Source organism: Manacus vitellinus, unplaced genomic scaffold, assembly GCF_001715985.3.
Source record: "Manacus vitellinus isolate BGI_N305 unplaced genomic scaffold, ASM171598v3 scaffold_1_pilon, whole genome shotgun sequence".
Taxonomy (NCBI): Eukaryota; Metazoa; Chordata; class Aves; order Passeriformes; family Pipridae; genus Manacus; species Manacus vitellinus.
In genome coordinates, this window is record NW_021939396.1 from 21,129,732 (window position 1) to 21,149,856 (window position 20,125).

The following is a 20,125-nucleotide window of genomic DNA, read 5'->3' on the forward strand; positions in this document are numbered from 1 at the left end:
AGCCTTGTGCATGCTGTACCTGCACTTGGAGAGTTCTGTCACCAAGAGTCCATCCTCCTTTGAAAGGCAGTTTTGAATTAAAGGTGACCTAAAGAAGGTTTCAGAATTGCCCTGTGTGAGCAGTGCTAGTATTAGTAACACCTGACAGCTTTTATTTATTAGTGACTCTTAAAGTCTCTTACTGAATTAGTTTACTTTTTGCAAAATAAAATGTAAATAGAATTAATCACTTCACTTGGAGAAGTTCAATGTTTATCTAGGAATAACTTACCACTGTTAGTCATACTTTTATTATTTTTGTAATGAGCTATAGAATAGCTATGATGATTGCACTGAGCATCAATAAACACTCCATTCTTAAATTTCTTATATCTAAAGCCCATTTTATATTAATAAGGCACTTTATATTGCCTAAAGCATATCTTTTTTCAAAAAACTCTTTGTAATTGGCTGCAAAAATGGCATGCATGCTATATTATTTTATTCAGTTTCCTTTTGCCTCATATATCAGGATCTTAATATAAGGAAACCACCAATATCAAAAGAAAAGGTACTGTTCATACGTGATTACGGTCGGGTGTTGCTTATATGAACTGAAGTGTATTTAGTGCTGTTGGGTTCTTGATTTTTGTTTGTGGGTTCTTGGCTTTTGGTTGTGTGTGCTTTTGGAGCAGGGATGTTTCCTGAAATTTCATGGCAATGTGCAGCTCTGTTAAAACTAGTGAGTGTTTTGCAATTTAGAAACATAATTTTGTAAGCAAATTTTAGTAGTTTTTCTGCACCATATTTTTTTCTGTGTAATTAACTGTTTTTAAATTACAATTCAAACTGAAAATACTCGGATGAAATCTGTGAAGAAAATAAGTATCTCTGGAGCTTGTTTTTGATGGGAATTTAAGATGAAGTAACATCTAAATAATATTTTGAAGAATGACTGATGAAAAATTAAATTTATCAAGTGGCTGTGATTTTTGGTTATATTCTAATGAAAATGTCTTAATCACATCTCAGTAACATCACTGTATGTAGTTGCACTGGCTATTGAAAGGTGAGGACTGCATTATCAGTGAGGATTTTTATGTGCATGACAATAGCTGCTTATAAATCAAAGGTCACTGAGTTTGAATGCTTGTGGATCTGTTCAGTTCTTGCAATCAAGTGAATGCTATCAAAGGCCAAAGCAATTTAACACGACAATTCTGGATTACACAGAACATGCATTTTTGTTAATAAATTACGTTACGGTTTTTAAGGGCTTGTATGCAGTTAGTGCTCTTTTGTATATTTGATACCTACAGTTTTTCTTAATTTTTATTAGTGAGTTGTTACAGTGGTTAACAAGAAATACACAGATTTAAGTTGCAATAAGTTTCCTGGTGTCATATGATACAACTTCACAGGACTTTAGGACATATGTAGATGCTTTCCTACTTTGTTTTAGTTATGACATAGAATTGATACAGGCAAGCATGAAAGCTTGGGCAAATTTTCATTGCTTTTTCTAGATGTTGCTTGAGTTCTGTGGTATTTATGTAAGGCACAATTTTGTTGCCTGGGAATGCACAGTGAAATTACCGTGTGCACTATTTTGCTATAGGCTGGTTGGCACTACCACAAAGGTAATGCATTGCCAGTAGGCCATTTCCTTGTCAACTGCATTTACAGCTTAATAGAAATATTACATGACTTCTTTAAACAAGTGTTTTGGCAGAGAGGAAATAGCAGATTCCATGCAAACAAGCATAGCTTCCTCTGCTTAACCACACTCTTAACTACTCCAAAGAATTGTATTCGTTTCAGCTGGGAAAGAAGAAGTGGGGGGTGCAAAATGGAATTTTGGGGGTGGGGGGAAGAAAAAGCAGGTTTTTTCTGCTTAGGTGTTACCGTAGTAGTATATTTGACTGCATAAGTGTCATCAATGCTATTTCACTTGTGTCCTGAGTTCAGCAGGACTTGTAGTTGTCATACTTGGTTTGAGACTCAAAGGTCAAGACCACTTGCAAGCTCAGTAGTTCTAATGCTTTATTCACCTAAGAATTATGAAATGCCTCACAGATTCTATGAGTCTGTTTCTGCCTTTGCTAATGATGAAAAGTGAAACTTCTCTATTTTCTACATTTGGGTTTTTTTTCCAAAGAAGGAGTGTTTTCAAGTAGTTTTAAAGGAGAGAAAAATACAGATGTCCTTAAGATTACCCTAAAAGATGATGATACAGCCACTAGAAATAGCAAGGAATGTGCTGATAAGTCAAAAAATCACTCAAACCTAGATAATTTAACCCATCTAACAGGGCTAAAAGCATGTTGATTGCAGTAGACTGTGCAGCAACCAGGGTTAATGTGTCTGACAGTGTTTGCATCTGCCTTTGATTGCTCTGCTGGGATGAGCACTTAGGAATTTATAGTGGAGCTAATTAAAGGGGAGTTCAGTGTGGTTCTAGAACAAGACTCAATCCCACTCTGAAGCTGCAGTGATGTTTTAACAGCTATACTCCTGTGTTCCCCATTGACTGCAGCATGTATGCTGTCCTGTAGTGATAAAGTATTTGTTTTAACAGTGTCAAAATTTAATTCAAACCATTAAATGTTTTGTTCAGTCACTCCTCATCATGTGCTATCTGTCCTTTTTGATTTCTAAATTCCTTTTTTTTTTAATCTGTAGTCAAAGCATAGAGACTGGCACTATCTTGCTGTAGTAGTTGTGATGTTGCTTTTTTGCTGAAAATTGGTAACATCCTTTTGAAATATTCTCAGTCTTTGCTAATCAAGACATGATCTCAAAATGTCACATAAGATTGTTCCTGGTGGAAGATTGTTTAAGTTGCAAAGTTTTTATTTGATCCATCTACTGCTGATATTTGGCTTTATTAACAAGTAGCTTAATAAAACTTTGCTATAAAGCTAATCTTAAACCTTAAAAATGGCTGTTTTTTGAGATCCTTTCTATAGACCACCCTTACTCCCTTACCCAAATTTTTCCTTATGTTCATGCAATGACATAATTAGTTATTCCTGTGAGGCTGAGGATCAAGTGTGGGCTGCTGGCGTTAGAGACAGCCCGTCCTTAGCCAGGAGTTCCTGAGCTTTCTGTTAAGCAAGCACTAATGTTTTTGTGGCCTCACATGAAGTTGGATAAAGGAATTAATGTTCTGAAAAGTTAACCTGGTAGAAACCTGCTAGAACTGAACCAGTGAAGTTGTAGGAGCCTGTAGGTGGACAGGAAAAATGGTTGAGTGGAGTTACTGCTTTTGAGACCTTTAGACCAACTATAGTACTGCAATATGTGTTTTATAAAATTTACTCTTCTTTGCAAGGTCAACAGTTAATGACAGGTTGGTGTGCTTCAAATAAATGTTGGTAGCTTGCTTAAAAAGGAGAAGAAAAAAAAGCCAAAAAACCTCCAGACTCTTTTCTTTCGTGCTTATCAAGCATCTGTGTTGCTGTGGTGTGGAAGAAGCTGGTGGTAGACGTGTTTTTCAACACTTCATAGTATTGGTTTTTGTTTCTTTATGGTGAAGTTTGTTGGAAATGGACATGTGGGCATCACATGTTCTTAAGTGATTTGGAAAAAGCCAATTCGAACTGCTTCCATTTGCCTTAAGTCTAATCACGATATTTATTTTTCCATGGAACTTACCCAGATTATCCATGCCTCCTGCTTAGCCCATGTCACTTCCACCCTGGACTAATCTGTTTGTAATAACCTTTTATTCCTGATGTATCTGGTAACAATCTACCATTTCCTAGTTTTTTATTCTCGATATATTGTATTAAAACTGGAGATTGAAGTGAGAATTATTGCTCTGTAAAGCTGTAAGAAAAAAGGAGGTGTCAGTTGGAGCATATCAGTCAGATTGGGACCAGTTTTTAAGCCTTTGAGAAAATGGTTTCCTCCATGCCTTTTGTGCCAGAAGTTGAGGAGAGGAAAAAAGAAAAAACATTTCTGGGGATGTCAGTTGTCTTTCTTTGTAGTCACTCCTGCATTTCTTCTCTTCAACAGGTGGTGTTATCTCATCGGTTTATTATTTTCTCTGAGAGTTCACCTATCTTATCTCAGCATTACTGCTTTTAAATTCATGTAGGTTTGTAAAAGTATATTATATGGTTTTCTTATTTTAGTGCCTTTGCTTATCTTTAGAAAAGACTTTGAATTAACTTTTAAAAGTCCTTTACCTTTTAAGAACTTTCTATGAGATACTTTGTTAATTTATAACTTAAGATCTTGCCTGCTGTATCAAGATAGAGTGAGCTAATATTGAAAGAGTTTAAAATATGGATATTTAATTGTACATTACTGCTCATTATTTTACTGCTCTTCTAAATCTTGTGGAAGAATGACAGTGAGCTACGATGATACCAGGGGCATGTAATGTGTGTTTGCAGTGGGGGCCTAAGACACCGATGTGATACAGTTGAGACAGCTTGGAGAAGCATGTGTTTTGGCTGCAGGTTTTTCAAAGAGCTGTTGGAAGACCTTTGGACTTCTCTAGGCCTTTAAATGGAATTTTTCCATTTGCTTTAACCAGATCTAAATGCAGGCGATGGCTGCAAAGGAGTGGTATTCCTACCTTTTCCATACATTTTCAACACCCATTTCTGCTGGAACCAGCATTTAGCTGGCCGCATGATGAGCTGGATCAGAAAATGAATCCATCTGAAAACTAACCAAGTAACAAGAAGTAGTTTTCATTAACATTGTTAATGTGGTACTTGAACTAGGTGGGAACAGAAATGCGTGGCTGGAACTGGTAGGAGAATTGGGTCATCTGTTTTTGGCCATCAGCCAAATTGACTGAAGATAATTGCAAAACCAGAGTCTCAGCTAGCTATTTGTAAATTTATTATGATTAAAACTTAATAATTATTTGGAGAAACTCCTGTATACATAAACTATAGCTGTAGGTGCAGTGCTGCCGTGCTGTTTTTGCTGCTCTGGATTGCTTTAACATTTGAGTGCAGAGTCTGACGGAAGGGGAAGAGAATCCTTTTCCTTTTTCTGATAGACTGGTGCCTATAGACTGTGGAGCTTCTCTGAAGATAAATAAGACCTTTAAAAATGCTTGTTTTAACGGACAGACTGACATTTTTGTAGCCATTTGAGCTGTCCTTTTGGACTTTTTCTGGTTGGGCATATCAATAAAATTAGACAGGATACAACAGAACTTCATGGGGGAAACTTCCAGTGGCCCTCAGTTTGCATGCAGCTGAAGGCAGGTGTTGCTTCATAATATATTTGCCTCTGTAGTGCTATTCAAATAGATGTTATAACTTTATTCAAGGAAAAAAAGTGAGCACAATTAATTCCAGACAGTATTTGTCTAATAGAAAATAAACTATATTCTCTATATAGATTGGGGGAAAAAAAAAAAAAAAAAAAAAAAAAAAAAAAAAGAAAAAACCAGTGTCAACTCTAAGGAAGTGTGACTTAGTTTATTTAAGGATTCTTAAAAAAGGAAAACTTTAAATTTTCATTTAAATATGCTGCTACTTCAAATCAGTAAATAACCTGTCCACTTAATTTGATCAAAATGTGAATTATCGTATGACATTTTTTGTATGAATGAAACACCAAACCAGATGAGGCAATACTGTCAGCAGTACGTTAAAAAAGAAAAGGTGCCAAATGCTTTTTCATTCAAGATTTATTTCACTTGTCAAAAGAAATGTATTTATTTATTTCTTTTAAACAAGTGATCAATGTTTATAGTGCTTAAACAGACCTCCTCCTTACCTCAACTGCTTCTGGTGTGGTGAGTTATTGCTGAGGTGTAGACCAGTTCCCAAAACCCTGTTCATAATTTGACTCCTTTCAACAAGGCTTCTGGAATGGAGAGATGATAAATGTTGGGCAAATTAAAATAAGTAATTGCATACATTTGAACTTGCATGTCTGTGCATGTTCCATTTTTTGTGAGCAATTACCTGATGTGATACCTAAATGAAATATTTTCATTGAATTTGTTAGAACCTTAATATCTAGATAATAGATCTACTGATCACCAGGGGAATTGCTCTTTCTGTGAGTTAAGATGACAGTTAGTGCTTGCTGTAATTGTAATGAGAATTGGACTTGCTTGTTGGTTTTTTTTGTCAGCGTTCTTTAATCGGTATGTAAAAGCATGTTTTCTGTGGGTTGTTTTATGTTAACTTGAGAAAATACCTTTCTAAATTTTCTGGAATACAATTAAGGTAACTGTTGCAATAATGTCATTTTTACTAGGTGAAAAGAGACAATTTTTAGGTACTTGGCGATAGTGTCAGCTTGACATTACTTTTCCTTGTGGTTGAGTTATTTTTAGCAGTGGATTGAAAAGTAAATAAAGGACGAACTGCGGTCCTGCAGACAAATCGTGATTTGTCAAAGTTGCACTTGTGGCTCCTGGGTAAGGAACTCATAGAGGTGCAGAGATCCTGCTCTGTAAATTAGTCTTTTTCATTTCAAGATATATGTGGTTCTCCAAACTGAAAGTTATGATTGATGATTTTAGTTAAAATATACTTGGTGTTCACTTACATATACTTGCTGATTTCAAATGCTTTTTTTCCTTTAGCTCCTATTCTTTGTGAAAATGCTGGGTATAGATACAGACATAGTACCCTTTGAATATAACTTCTTTTTTAGTATTTAATTCCTACAGGATTAATGGAGGCAGTGAATTTGAAAATTCATTTTTAATTTATTTATTTGTTTGTGATCAGCCTGTCTATGGGCTTATTGTAGAGGAGACAAGAATATTCTGATGAGTGAGGAAGTCAACCCAGGCAAGTGCCCCCAGGGTATAATCTAGTTTCTTGTGACACAGAAATATAATTTATTCCAGTTTTTCAGCATGCCTAGCATAGAATTTTAAAGAAAATTTCTCTATACCAAGCACGACTTAGCCAAGAAAGATAAATAGCATAAAAGAAATAGTGTGTGAGTTGTGAATTGTCCTCGGACACTGCAGACAAGTTTAGAGATATCTGGTTGCAAAGAATATGAAAAGTATCCTGTGATATTTTACTTATTTTCTTAAATTGCAATTGATAGTTCATTGCTTGACTTTATCAGATTAAGTTACATGTATTGAGCCTCCAAGAGAATGATGCTCAAGCTTGGCAGCATCCGCTTTCCAAGACTTGACAGCTTGCTATGCCAAGGGATAGTATGCTTAACATCAACCCATTTTATGTGAAAGGAGGGTTGTTGTAATACTGTTTTGAAAGCAAGATAGGAAAAATACCATTTGTTCTCTGGTGAAGCTTGCTGATGATAAAAATTTTCTCCCTAATCCCCCAAGGAACTTTTTGAAGAGGTTTTGCCACATGGCTTCTCACAGAAAAGATTGAGGGATCTGCCTGGTTTACAGAACTCCTGAATGATTCAACACTAGCATTGATACAGGCACTATGAAAACATTGGAGTACTTGAGGTGTGTTTGATGATTAAATAGGATGATGACCTATTCTTGTCCACATTAAAGCTTTTGGAAAAGTCTACAGCCTAATGTGTGTATTTATTGCCTTCCTATAGGTACTGCTTTTTTTGCCTACTGTGTTTTTTTCTTACATCTCACTATCTTTTTTTTCCCTTCAGTAAAGAGGTGTGGTGAAAGTTCACACAGTAGAAGTGTCCAATATAAAGTGCAGTTACAAGTATTTGTAGTTACAGAATCTGGCATAAATGTTTCATCATGGTTTAGTGAATACATCTTCACTAGAATTTTCTTCATATCACTAGAAGTTCTGGAAATAGAATAAATGTTTATTACTGCTAAAAGTATGAATTCTTTACATTTTTTAATGATATCAGGTTTGCTGGTTGCATATGTGTGCAAAAAGGAAATGTTAAGCTGTCATGTGTAATAAAGTAGCAGAAGCAGAGAATATTTGAAATTTGTACTGGAACTGGAGTTTAATTTGAATTAAATGGAAAACATTTATTTCATGCTTCTAAATGAGGATTTAATTAAAATTAAATTAGTTCATCTTTTTAGACTTACCCCTGAATAGGAAATTTGAAACGTGCTTCAGTTGATGGTTGTTTTTCTCTGACTTTGATTAATCACTTTCAAAGTAAGTGGAGGATCAGTACAGTAATTTCATAATTACACACAAGTGAGTTAACTTGAAACTTTAACTAAAATAACTGTAAAGGAAGTTTGATCTTGGTTAGTTTCATGTAATGCTGTGCATCTTCTGTGAATGATTCACATTTATAGAAGTGCTAATTTGAAAAAAGGACCATGCTATTGATACTACCCATTTATTTATGAGACACTTCAGTAGGGAAATGTTTGACCAGGAAATATTATTTTTCAAAGCTGTTGGAACAGTAAACAGAAGTTGAATGAAACCATGAAATTAATGGAAATATTCTTGATGACTGGAGGGGGAGCATTGCATCAAACCCTACATCTGTAAGCATTGTTAAAGATTGCTTGATAGAACTGTTAGTGCAGGTAAAGCCCGGAATGTATTGGCCAGGCCTGGCATGGCACATGTTAACTGTGCTGGCTGCTTTCTCCCTGGACAAATGCTAAAAACAAACAGGCAAACAACCCCCCACCAGAAAGCTTATTCAGAAGTTTTAAATTACTGTAGATTTGCTCATTTGTGATGTTAGTAACATCACTGTAAACATAGCTGAGGCTGCGAAGCAAAATGATTTTGCAACTTGAAGATTTCAAGAAAATTTTATTTGAAATAGGTGATTCGTAGTAAATCACTGAGATGTATTAAAACTAGAATCACAGTTTTAATGAAAGACTTTTTAAATCAACTTTACAGTCACATTTGAAAAAAAAGTGCCTTTCCATCATTTGGGCATGTCATTGTATGCTGAATTTATTCAGTCTCTTTGTAACTCGCACTGTGGACTTGGAAAATTATTTAGCAAGATGTTTATGCACAAATTTAGGAGAATTTATTTTACTAAAAATTCTGTAATACCTTGCAGGATATAGTAAAATGTACCACGGATTTATAAACTTTTAAATGAAGAGCTACATATATTTATTAGAGATGCTTCTATTTCTTTTTATTTCCTTTATCTTTCAAGTTCCAGGATTAGCACAGAATATTCAAAGTTAATTTTTACTCAAGGCTCTGGCAGCTAGCTCCATTGAAAAGGAGGGAATTTGTGTATTGCTTTTAACTGAAATAGGTCTATTTGGATTCTTTTATATGACTAATGTCTTGTTAAGCCATAAAAGAACTCGGTAAATAATTTTAAGGTATTCTTGGAAGCTTGAATTAATGTTTATTTATTGAAAGGAATTGTATGTTCATTTTTTCTTAAATATCTTTTCTGTCATTATGGCTAGTAGACCTGGAGGGAGTGCTTTAGAAACTTGACTGCTATATTGCCAAATTCTAACGTATTACCGTTTTTAAAAGCAAAAATGTATTTACTTGGGTTTTAGTTAAAGGGATATTTGATTTTTTTAATTGCATGAGAGAAAACTACAATCAGATTGGGAGGAAAATATTAAGCTTTTATTGCTACTTACCATAAGATTTTTATATGCTTTAAGTCTATACTGGTTGTTTACTTTGTAAAAAAAAATCTAAAAAATTGCTTAGATTGAAAGGAAGGTAAAATTTGGAATGGAGAAAGCTTATTAAGACTATATGTACCCTGTTTCTGTTATGGTATTATATTGCCTTAAAATGTACACTAGGTAATTTTTATAAAGGATGATGCATATTTAATGAAGAAATTTATTTATTTAAAAGGAAGGGTTGCCAATCAGTCTAAATTTGTTTCAGTTAAAACTTGATGGTCTAAAGACAACTTATAATCCTTTTCTTGTTATAAAGTATTGTCAAATTTGTAGTAGTATCAGTTAAGTTTATGGAAACTTTGTTTTAAGGTGGTTTAAAATAGAACTAAATCTTTAATTTGTGTTTGATGGCACCTGTTTTCATTTTGTTTCCCCGGCAACACCAGTGGTATCAAAAATTGCCCGTAGACCACCCTGGTGTTAGAGAAGAATGAAACCAGCCTGGCTTTGGCATTTCAGCCTTTGATTTTACTGACTAAATACTTAGACACGTAGCGCAGTCAGTACTATGTGTCTATAGTTGTGAACTAAAATGATTTGGTTTTGCCATTTAGGATTTTTATTTTAATTAGAATTTTCTGTACTAGTACCAGTTTGCGTTGTTCTGCTATTTTGGAAATGCATCGAGATATAGGAAGTATTTTTGATACCCTATACTAGAAAAAGCTGTGTTCGAAAGCTGTATTGTTCATACTTTTTAGGTAACATGGTCTGTTTTTAAAGCTTTGTGGATCCAAGTTTTTATTCCAGATGTAAGTTCTCATTATTTGGGAACATGGGAAAGAAATAAAGCCAACATGAGTGTTACCTCCAGATTCTACTTTCTTCTGTGCCTCTTTACCATATCTGAAATTTCACATTGATTATGAAAACTACCTATACGGCATTCCAAACATCACAAATCTTAATGCATTATCAGTTTACGTTTCGGAAAGCAAACATGGACATAATTCTTGCAAATACTCTTTATTGTTACCTGCTTGCCTGAAAAATTCTGTTTTACTGATGAAAGTCTCCTCTGCAATGTATATTCCTGAATTCCGTGCTATACTGTTGATGTTAAAAAAAAAAAGTTGGTGTTCTGCTGGAGCAAATCAGATTTATAGTGAGAACTACAGAAACACTGGGGAGTCTGGGAAGTTTCAGTTGTCTTGCATTTTCCATTCTGCCCCAGAAATTTATAATAATTTTGCAAGATAATGATCTGTTTTCAGAAAAGAAAGAACCACTGATGGAATTCAAGGGAATGATGGCCCCTGTGGTACTTCCCAGTGTCCTGGTGCTGTGACTGAAGGTTTGGCAACAGAGATGCCAAACCTGCTGCTGCTGCTGCTCCTGTTTTCATGCTATGAAAATGTGAAACAGGTAGTGTCAGCAAGCACAGGATTTATGGGCAAACTGATATACATGTGTTGAAAAAGTCATCTGTTTCAAGCAGGATGTTCCTTGTGAAATATAATAATCATGAGGTCTAACAGTGGGACAGAGAGCACGTCTACATGGGGCAGGTACATACAGACACAAGTGAGCTTTGCCTCTACTGTCCTCCTTTTACTTTTCTCCAGGAGTTTCTCCAGAGGAACTGTGTGTGCACTCTAAATGTCTTGCTTTTTTTTGTTTCTCTGAATAATAATATGACTAATTTGTGCAAACTGTGGTTTTGCAATTCAGAAGTGGTTAGCATTTGAGTTTTGTGAATGAACATATGAACATGTGTGTGTTTATAACTTGTAAAACATGCTGTTGTCAAACAGATTAATTGAATTATTTAGAAAAATTGGGACAAAGTTTTAGAAGTTGATCCTTTTAACAGTCGTGAATTGCCATGTATAAATTGTGACTCTGGAGCAACTGGTTGCATTGCCACTTGCTTGGTGTGAAAATATGTGGAGTGTGAAGTAGCTGAAGGTTCTTTCTAGACTGAAAATATTACAGGTGCTAGAGAAAGGTCTTACTGCCGTCGCCCTGGAAGAACAGTAGGACACTAAAAGCCAAACGGCATGTCTTTCTGGATGGGTGTTGGAAAGTTGCTGGGTGCTCAGGTGACCGTGCTGTCAGAGGACATGACTTGGCTCCAGATCAGGAGCAGTGCCCTGTGTTTATGTGCATCTGTATCCAAAGTAACATCCCTGGCCTCTGAGCTCGTTTGCGTGTTTACATCTCTCTGGGGAAACGATACCTTCTGTTTCAGGCTGTAATTCATAACCTTTAGTACTGGAGTCAGTCAAAGTGCCTGGACTGAGTGTGGGCACAGAAGTGCATTTCTCTGAGTGGCTAAAGCATGTGCTGCAGTAATTCTGATGCTGTCTTGTTGACTTTATGCAAGTTGAGGTTTGATTAAGATTTGGTTCAGCATAAAGTTAGCTGATACAAAGCTTAGCCTATGAAGTTTCTCTTTTAAATTAATTTACTGAAGGAGGAAGTGTATTCTTTTGCAGTGATTCTGGTCAGGCATTATGATTCCTAAAGCTGCATTAGTGTTGTCTAAAAAGGGCTTTGATAAAAATCAACTGGATTAGCATGCTCGTAATCTAAGAGTTTGTTCTTGATCCCTTAGTACTTTTTCCTTTTCTTATAGATGAAGTCAGTGGGTATAATGTTCATTTTTGTAAGCCATTAAGGGTCATACATGTCCTCCAGATGTTGTTTCATGCACTGAGTGCATTCTTTTCCCACAGCTGTGACCTTGATTACTCACCTATATTCAGAAAATAAAAACATGGTTAGCTCAACTTTCTTTCACACCTCAAGGGAACTTATTTTCCATAAAATTTAGCTTTACTGTTACAGAAGAAAAAGGTCTACCGTGAACATCATAATTACGTTTGTGACACAGTTAACTGACATGTGGTGACTAGAAGGAAAGTGGCAACCCTGGCATTGACACAGGACCTGTTTTTTTTTTTTTTTTGCTTTTTGTAACATTACTTAGATCAAAAAATTCTCTTGATGAATTTTGCCAAAATAAGTAATTTCACACTCCAGAATTTCAGCAATTGACAAAAGTCTCCACGTTTTTTGGTTTCCTTTGACAGTTACATTTTTATAAATGACCTCTCAACTGATTTAAGGCAGTAAACTAGATTACTAGGGGCCAAGACTCCAGATCTGGAGCTAAAAACAACCACTGAAAATATCTTCCTTTCTATTTAAATTGGAGAATTGTTACCTAGGCTCTAGTGCAGTAGTATACAAGAAAGATGATGTGACTTCTGCATTATTCCCTTGTCTAGCTTTGTTGTGTTTTTGTGATAGGAATCAAAAACTCTATCATTTCATGATCACTGTGCCCAAGACAGTCTTTAATAAACACAATTTTATTTAATTATTTATTTATGTGTCACTATTTATTTGTAAACATCCAGAGAATTTTAATATTTTGTTTGTAAGAATTCTGCTAGGCTTTTGACATTGAAATGGTAGCTTTTGGTTGCTGTTGAGACTTCAGAATTTATTAACAAATAAAGATTATCATCTGTAAGAGAAATTTGTTCTACAGAGTAAAACATTATGTTTCTAATGCCTTTGCATTTCAGATGGTGATGGTTTAAATTATGACACCAGTCCTGTGCCTTAGGGCTTGCAATTCTGTAACTTTTTTCAGATGCATCAACTAAGCATTGCCTAATTTGTTATGAAATTGAAAGAAAAGTTGTTCAATAATTCTGACTAAGTTGTGCTGCTAACATCTGTTTCATATAAAATACTGGTAATCTGATAAGAATTGAAAGAATTGTGTGATTACTAGTTTCAAATAACCATTCCAGTGATGGTCAACCAAAGATGGCTTTTCTTTCCTTGAGAGTCATTTATATGTATGGGGTGTTAAGTCCAAATGGCAGAGGAAGCTGATGCTTGGTGGCATGCAAAGGTATGTTGGTTTTGGATGCTCTTCTTTACAGAACCTCTGGCAAATTTATGAGTTATGTTTTCACTTAATAAATTTATCATTAAGTGTATTTATAATTTAACTAAAGAAATCGGTTCACTAAAAAAATGAAGATGACTACTTGTTACAGACAGTTAAAATATGTATGCTTGGATTTTTTATTTTCAATAAGCATTTTTAATACATGAACAATGGTTCTCAAAAAAAAAAAGATTTTGTGTCATTTGGCAGGTGCAGGATGCGTTCTGGAAGTGGAGAGTATTACATGGCTCTGTTCTGAGCCAGAGTAACGGTCGGATGGTCCCTCACCATAAGTTAAGGCTGAATTTTGATACTTGGTCTGTGTTGTTAAGGTCAGGCAAGATGTGCTCAGAGGTGTTGTCTTTTTTCCCTGATTTCCACATGAATTTTAGTCTCCTCCCTTCTTATCCTTAGTGCTCTGGCTAGGCAAAGGGGAGCTCTCCAGCAGAAAAGGATGAAAAAGTAAGTAAAGCTGAAGAGGTGAAGCTTGGCAAAGTCTTCATGAGAGACTGAAGTTCTGTTTCACACAGCTTCTCTTTCTTCACATCTGTGGAAATTTTAAGTGTAAATTAATTTGATTTGCATTTTTGGTCTTCATGTATGTGAAGGTCTGCATATTAAAAGAATAGGACATGCTACACTTGAATCTAATTCAGTATTTTTAAGGACTTACTTGACTCCAGTGTGTTAGGAATGTTAGTGAAGATGAGAAGCCAGTCATGGTGATCCCTTCTCTGGGGGAAGCTCTGCTTTCAGATTTTTCAGTAGTAGTTGTTTCATCTGTATTTTGTTCTCGCTACACACCAGCTTCTTAAAGGGAAAAACCAGTGGCTGTGAGCTCAGGGTGTGCATGTGAGTGGCTGATGGGATTCACCATTTCTTAACTGCTGTACCTTGTGCTCAAGAACTTTAGAGTTTTGCTTCGTCTCCAATGCAGACAGTCTTGCTAAGGGAATACATGCAAGTCTTGTTCAGAGGCAGAGCAATGAGTTTAAAAAACTTGCCCCAGAAGATAAATAGATGGGATTTTCAGTCAAAAATGAGCATTGTATTCTTCATATTTTTCCCATGGTTTTAAACTACTTCCAGACATGTGGAAACCTGCCTTCATTGAGTGAAGCTGAAGAAAACAATGAATTTTTATTTTTACTGGGGGGTGTGTATGTGTATGAAGTTGGTTTTTTAGAGGTATATATGTGTGTATATAAAATCCCTATACATATCTCAATATCTATAAGTCAACTTGTGTGTGTATATATATGGAGTTAGTTTTTTATGTACAGGGATATATATTTATGGATATATCTTTCAAAAAATTTTATATATACACATACATGAGTTCTTTGATTCTGTATGCTTGCAAATAATGAATGCCCATGGATGTTTTTGGGCAGGCAAAAAAGTATTTGTTTAACTATTTTTTTTAGATTCCATGTTTACCAACACTCAGAAGGCATTGTTGGGTCAGTAACTTGTATGATATCTTCTTGGTGACCACAGGAGCATGAACTGTTGGTTTCTGTGTAGCTCTTTGCAAAATGTTTATGGTACAATGAACTTAAATCTCCATGTGATACTAAATCGAGGTGCTTTCAGTTTTGTTGCTAAGAATGGATGCCTCAGGAATGCTAAACTTGTGTGTAGAAAATGTTTGAAGTTTATATGGGTCTTATGCATTTTCAACACTAATTGGATGTCAGATATGTCCTTTGGAGTGGAATTAACCAGAGCATCTGGTAAATCATTGTGTATTTGTCTGTATTACTGGGCAGATTCACATGAAAACATTTTAACTTTTTTACTTTCAATCATTAGATATTGTCATATGAAAAATGCAATTACAAGCATTGTATCTCTAAAGGATTTTATCCTGGGTTTATTCGATTAAAAGTTTTGCTGCTGTTTCTAAGGTCAGCTTTTTAGTTTAATGTGTGTTTGAATTTCAAGTCAAGCAATTGACTTGCATGTCTTTTCTCTTTACATGGTTCTCTTCTAAACTGTTGCCTGTGTCAGTCTGACATAGTAAAGCATTACAGCCCAATAGTCTGTAACAGGCAAATTCACACTCCCTCTCTTTAGTTTTCTGTGTAAAGGAAGGGTGGAAGAGTCTTGCATCTCCCTTTCCTTTTGTATGTCAGCTGATTTAGGATTGTCTATGGAGTTTACTACTGCTTAAAATAAAGGGTTGCTTAAAATAACTGAATAATTTCTTCAAGTGAGTGCTCTTTATACTGGTTGGATAGTTTGTTTAATCATCTTTGTGCCATTTCTAGTTATGGTTTTTTTGTTCCCTTTAACTTACTGAAGGCTTATTCCCTTCTTCAGTGGGCATATCCATTTATGGACAAAGAAGATAATTCACTACACATGGGACTTGGTGGCCTTGGTTATGTAGTGCCTGGGGCTGTGCTGCAGGAAAGTCCCTTTGGAGTGTGCTGTGCTGTTTTCGAATTATTGCTTGAAAGCACCACCCCACATAGCTCCTTGTAAGGAGCCAAGAGAAACTGCCAGAGCAGTCATCAAGATACTGCCCTGTGCACTTTCAGGTCTCGCTGTCTGTTCTAGGGAAATATTTGCTTTACCACTTAGTGCTCTCAGACTGAGTGCCATGTCTTCAGGAAGCATGCCCAGCCTTTCTCTACCTGAAGTTTAAGCCAGTGCATTTCAGCAGCTTTCCAACTCTTGCTGTCTTCCAATTCAGTTGTTCTCATCAATGATTTGAAGTAGATTTTGGTGCACTGTGCAGTCTGGTGTTAAGCTACACGTGTAGAGTTGCAGAAGGAAGACATAAGCTCTGAATACAGTGATAGAGGAAAGAGGGTTTCAGAAAAACATGGCACTCTTAATGCAGTCTTATAGTGGCCCAGTTTTATATTAACATATTGCTTTGGCCTGGGCGAGTGGCCTGTATGTCTGGAATTTGCATCCACACTCTTCTAGCTCATAACTAACCTTGACAATCTGAGACTCGGGTTGCCTGATGCAGCTTCAGTGTCTGCCTGTTCTAACACAACAATGACATCTGACACTCATAATTCACATCAGAAACTTTAGACATTAGAGCACCTCTGTGGCCTGAGGACATTGTATGTACATATGACCAAGAGGAGTGATCTCATAAGAGGGATTGCTTTCTCCCAGTCTTTGTGCAGATGTTTATAGGAATTAGGTTATTATTTTCTTATTTTGGCAATCTAACCAGCTGATATTTTTTTCAAAATTGTATGCATCCCTCAGCTAACACAGATGTCATTTGTGCTTTATTTTTCTATTTGCTTATGAATATCTCTTGCCTCTGTTGTCTCTGCTGCAAGGGAGCTCTTCAGATGCTATTATCTCAGGCTTGATAGAGGAATTTCTGTGAAGCTGCTTGAGTGGAATGACTACATACAGTTAGAGCAAGAGAGAGGTGAGATCTCAATTGTTTTCAAAGTGTGCCTTTCTCAGATTTGCAAAGCCTTGAACTTGGTAGTTCCATATATGTGCTGTAAATTATTGTGCCATTCAAAGGCTGTTTAAGCAAGATGAGTCTTGAAGATGCTTTTTGAGATGCTTTTCATGTGAACTATGCAGTTTACTTAGTAAATAGTTATCATATTGCTGGAGGAGCCAGCAGTATAAATGGTAACATATCATTTGAAGGAGAGGAAAGGCCATTTACATGTAACTGTATATGACTGCCGTGTCTTGAAGAACTTTTGCATTCAGAAATCCTTTCCCCCTTCTGCCCTGTGGTATTTTTTGTATAAACTGGGGACAAGCTGCTAGGAATTAAGGGTATGATATGGCCCATTTATATGATATCAGCATTTCTAGTCACTGCTTCAGCTATTGCTATATTGTTTGCATACTTGACTGATTGCAACAGCCACATTGCTAAACTGTAATTTTTTCAGTAATATAGGCTGTAAGTTTTTGTCCCCTAAACTGTATATGAAGGAATGTTATTTCTGTGTGTACCTATAGTAACAGGACTCTGCTTTCACTTGGCTTTTTTTCTCTGCAGTGTCAGTCATTGTAGGGAAGCTGTGATACATACCTTTGGCTGGAAAAAAAGACAATAGGTAAAACAGACCCTAACAAAAATTTAGAAAATATGATTAATAAGTAAGTGTTTGGACAGGACAGTACCACACAGACCCCAGACCCCAAACCTATGAAATTTTATAAGATATGCCAGGTTAAATAATTTGGGAGTCTTGGTAGATGTTTGTTATTTTTTTTATCTTCTCCCTTCAGGTTTGTTTAAAATTTGATTTAGGCAAAGGAATATAGATGCAAGGTCAATTCACACCATTGTGGATCTTTTCTCTCAGTGTCTCTGTATCTTTCTGGCATCCAAATGTTACATCCTATGCTATGAACTTTTTTCTTAATTATGAAGACTTTTCTATGTCCTTGATCCTGTGGAGTGATGTCATGTGCATGCAACTAAGCAGTTTATCTGCATGATTTCTGTGTATTTCCTGTAGGTTGTGCAGTATTTTGAAGATGATGGCCAAGACTGAAGGACATCTAATTAGCATTGGATGCCATTAGCATAATGCATTTTAATTAGCCTGTGTTGCATTATGCTCTTGTTTGTTGCGTCGGGTGAAATTTGTTAAAAGCTGAGCAGATCATGTTGGGAGGAATTAGAGATGGGTAAAAAACCTCGAGATGATACAAGTAGTAACTAACTTATATAATTCAGTGTGCTATAAAATAAACAACTAATGGGGCTGCTATTTTATAATATGTATTACATTTTACTTTAGCAGTTGATAATACTGTTTGAGAGGTGGATATCTTCTGGAGAAAAAAAAATATGCCAAGTCCAGACATGATTAGAAAGAATATAATTGACAAATTTACAGTCAGTTGCACTAAGTCTAAACGGATGTTTTATTTAGTAGCATAGGTCTTAATTACCATTTTATAGCTGGTGTTTTTGTCAGAAGAGAATCAGTTCTTGATCACAACTAAGACATTAACAAAGACATACTCTTTACTTGTTTCTGGGAGATAAGTTTAAGGGTTTTTCTACCCCTCTGGAACTAGTTTCTCTGCATTATCAGTACAGGTTATTGTATGGCTAATTACATGGAAGTTTGGGTTGATTTAAGAATACAAATGTTATTACAGAAATAGAAGAGGCTTAGACCATTATTGTTTTTAGTGCTCACTAGATCTGAAGTGCTATGTTTTTCTTTTTTACTGCGGTATGTTCAAATGAGCAGGCTTGAAAAGGTTGGTTAGCCACTGGGGTATTAAAAATAAAGTGGAAACTAAATTGTTTATACTTCTTAGAATATTAAAAATGTGGGTTTTTTAAATTAGGTGGAGAAAGAGGAAACAACAAAAACTTCTGGTGAATCTGTTCATATCTATCACCTCAGGGTAGGAAAGAGGTGGCTTTTAAATTAGTACGTTTCAATATGAGAAATCTAGAAGGCATACAAGAACAAAAGTTAGTTTTTAGCTTCAGTTCTGTGTTTGATGTTAGTCAAAATGTAATTCAAGCAATTGTGTTCTGTAGCCACTGTATGACCTACCCAGCAGCAATCAACTCCCCTCTTTTTTTGGAGAGGGGGGAAGCCAATTGGCCCATGTTTAGCTTACTAAATGTCATCTGGATTCAGTAAAAAACAAGTGACCTGCATTGAATTAGTGTAATTGTAATACAAACAGAACATCTCATAGTTTTGGTCTTATACAGGAAAAGAGAAAGTTGGAGAGATTTTTCAGTCTGATAAATAAAACTGAAGATACAGAGAGTCAACTTTGGCTCACAGTTCGTTTTACCTTTTTATTGTCTCCTTTTAAAAAAATTATTGGCATTTGAATTTTCTGTGTACAGAACTTTCTCTCTTTGGAACATTTTCCCTTTTGGAAGAATCTTCCTTAGAGTGTATGTTGTGTCAGTTATTAAATCATGAGCAATCAGTACCAATTGCAATTTCCTCAGATGCAATGCCATTTGAGATATATTTTTTTGTTGATCTACCTGGCTGTCCAGAATTTGGTATATTGTTTTACCTCTGTCATTTGGTAGGATTGCTTTTGAATTCCATTATGTAGTTCATATTTTTCACTTACTGTTCCAGAGAGCAATGGTTATACCTACAAAGCTAACAAAGTACCATGAAGAACTGAAGTATTGGTTCCAGCAGTATATTTGAATTTTAACTCTTAATTATGATCTTGTGGTTCTATAATTTAGTTTGGTTTAAAAGGAATATTAGTTTTTCAAAATGTAAGATTGTGTAAGTAATACTGTGCCTTGGTTTATACTTCTCTTTCCATTTGGTTATTCAAATGTTCAGATTTTACTTTTTGGTGCCTCGCACTGCATATGTCTGCATCGTGGCCTGTGGAGTAGAAAAAATAGTTTTGCTCTAGCAACTACATTTCCTTACAGGGAAGGATGTGGCCAATTATTACAGTAATCTAACAATGGAATTTAAGGGACTACAGTGTGAATAGTATTTATTTGAAGCTATTAGGTAGAACATTGGAAACACTAGCTAGATAAGAACAGTAACACTGTTCTCTGTACCTACCTGGTAGCTGGGAAAGCAACACCACTGAGTCTTGTATTCTCTTAAATATCCTGGAGTGTCAGTGGAGCAGAGACAGGAGAAGTTTTCATTCTTCACCTGAAGGTAGGCGGAGTTTTAAGATGTAAGAAC

General features: G+C 35.6%; 1 protein-coding gene across 1 annotated transcript in view; it reads left to right on the forward strand.

The window, feature by feature from the left end:
* STK3 (serine/threonine kinase 3) overlaps positions 1-20,125 on the forward strand; it is a 120,600-nt gene that overhangs the window by 25,975 nt on the left and 74,500 nt on the right. The window lies entirely within an intron of this gene.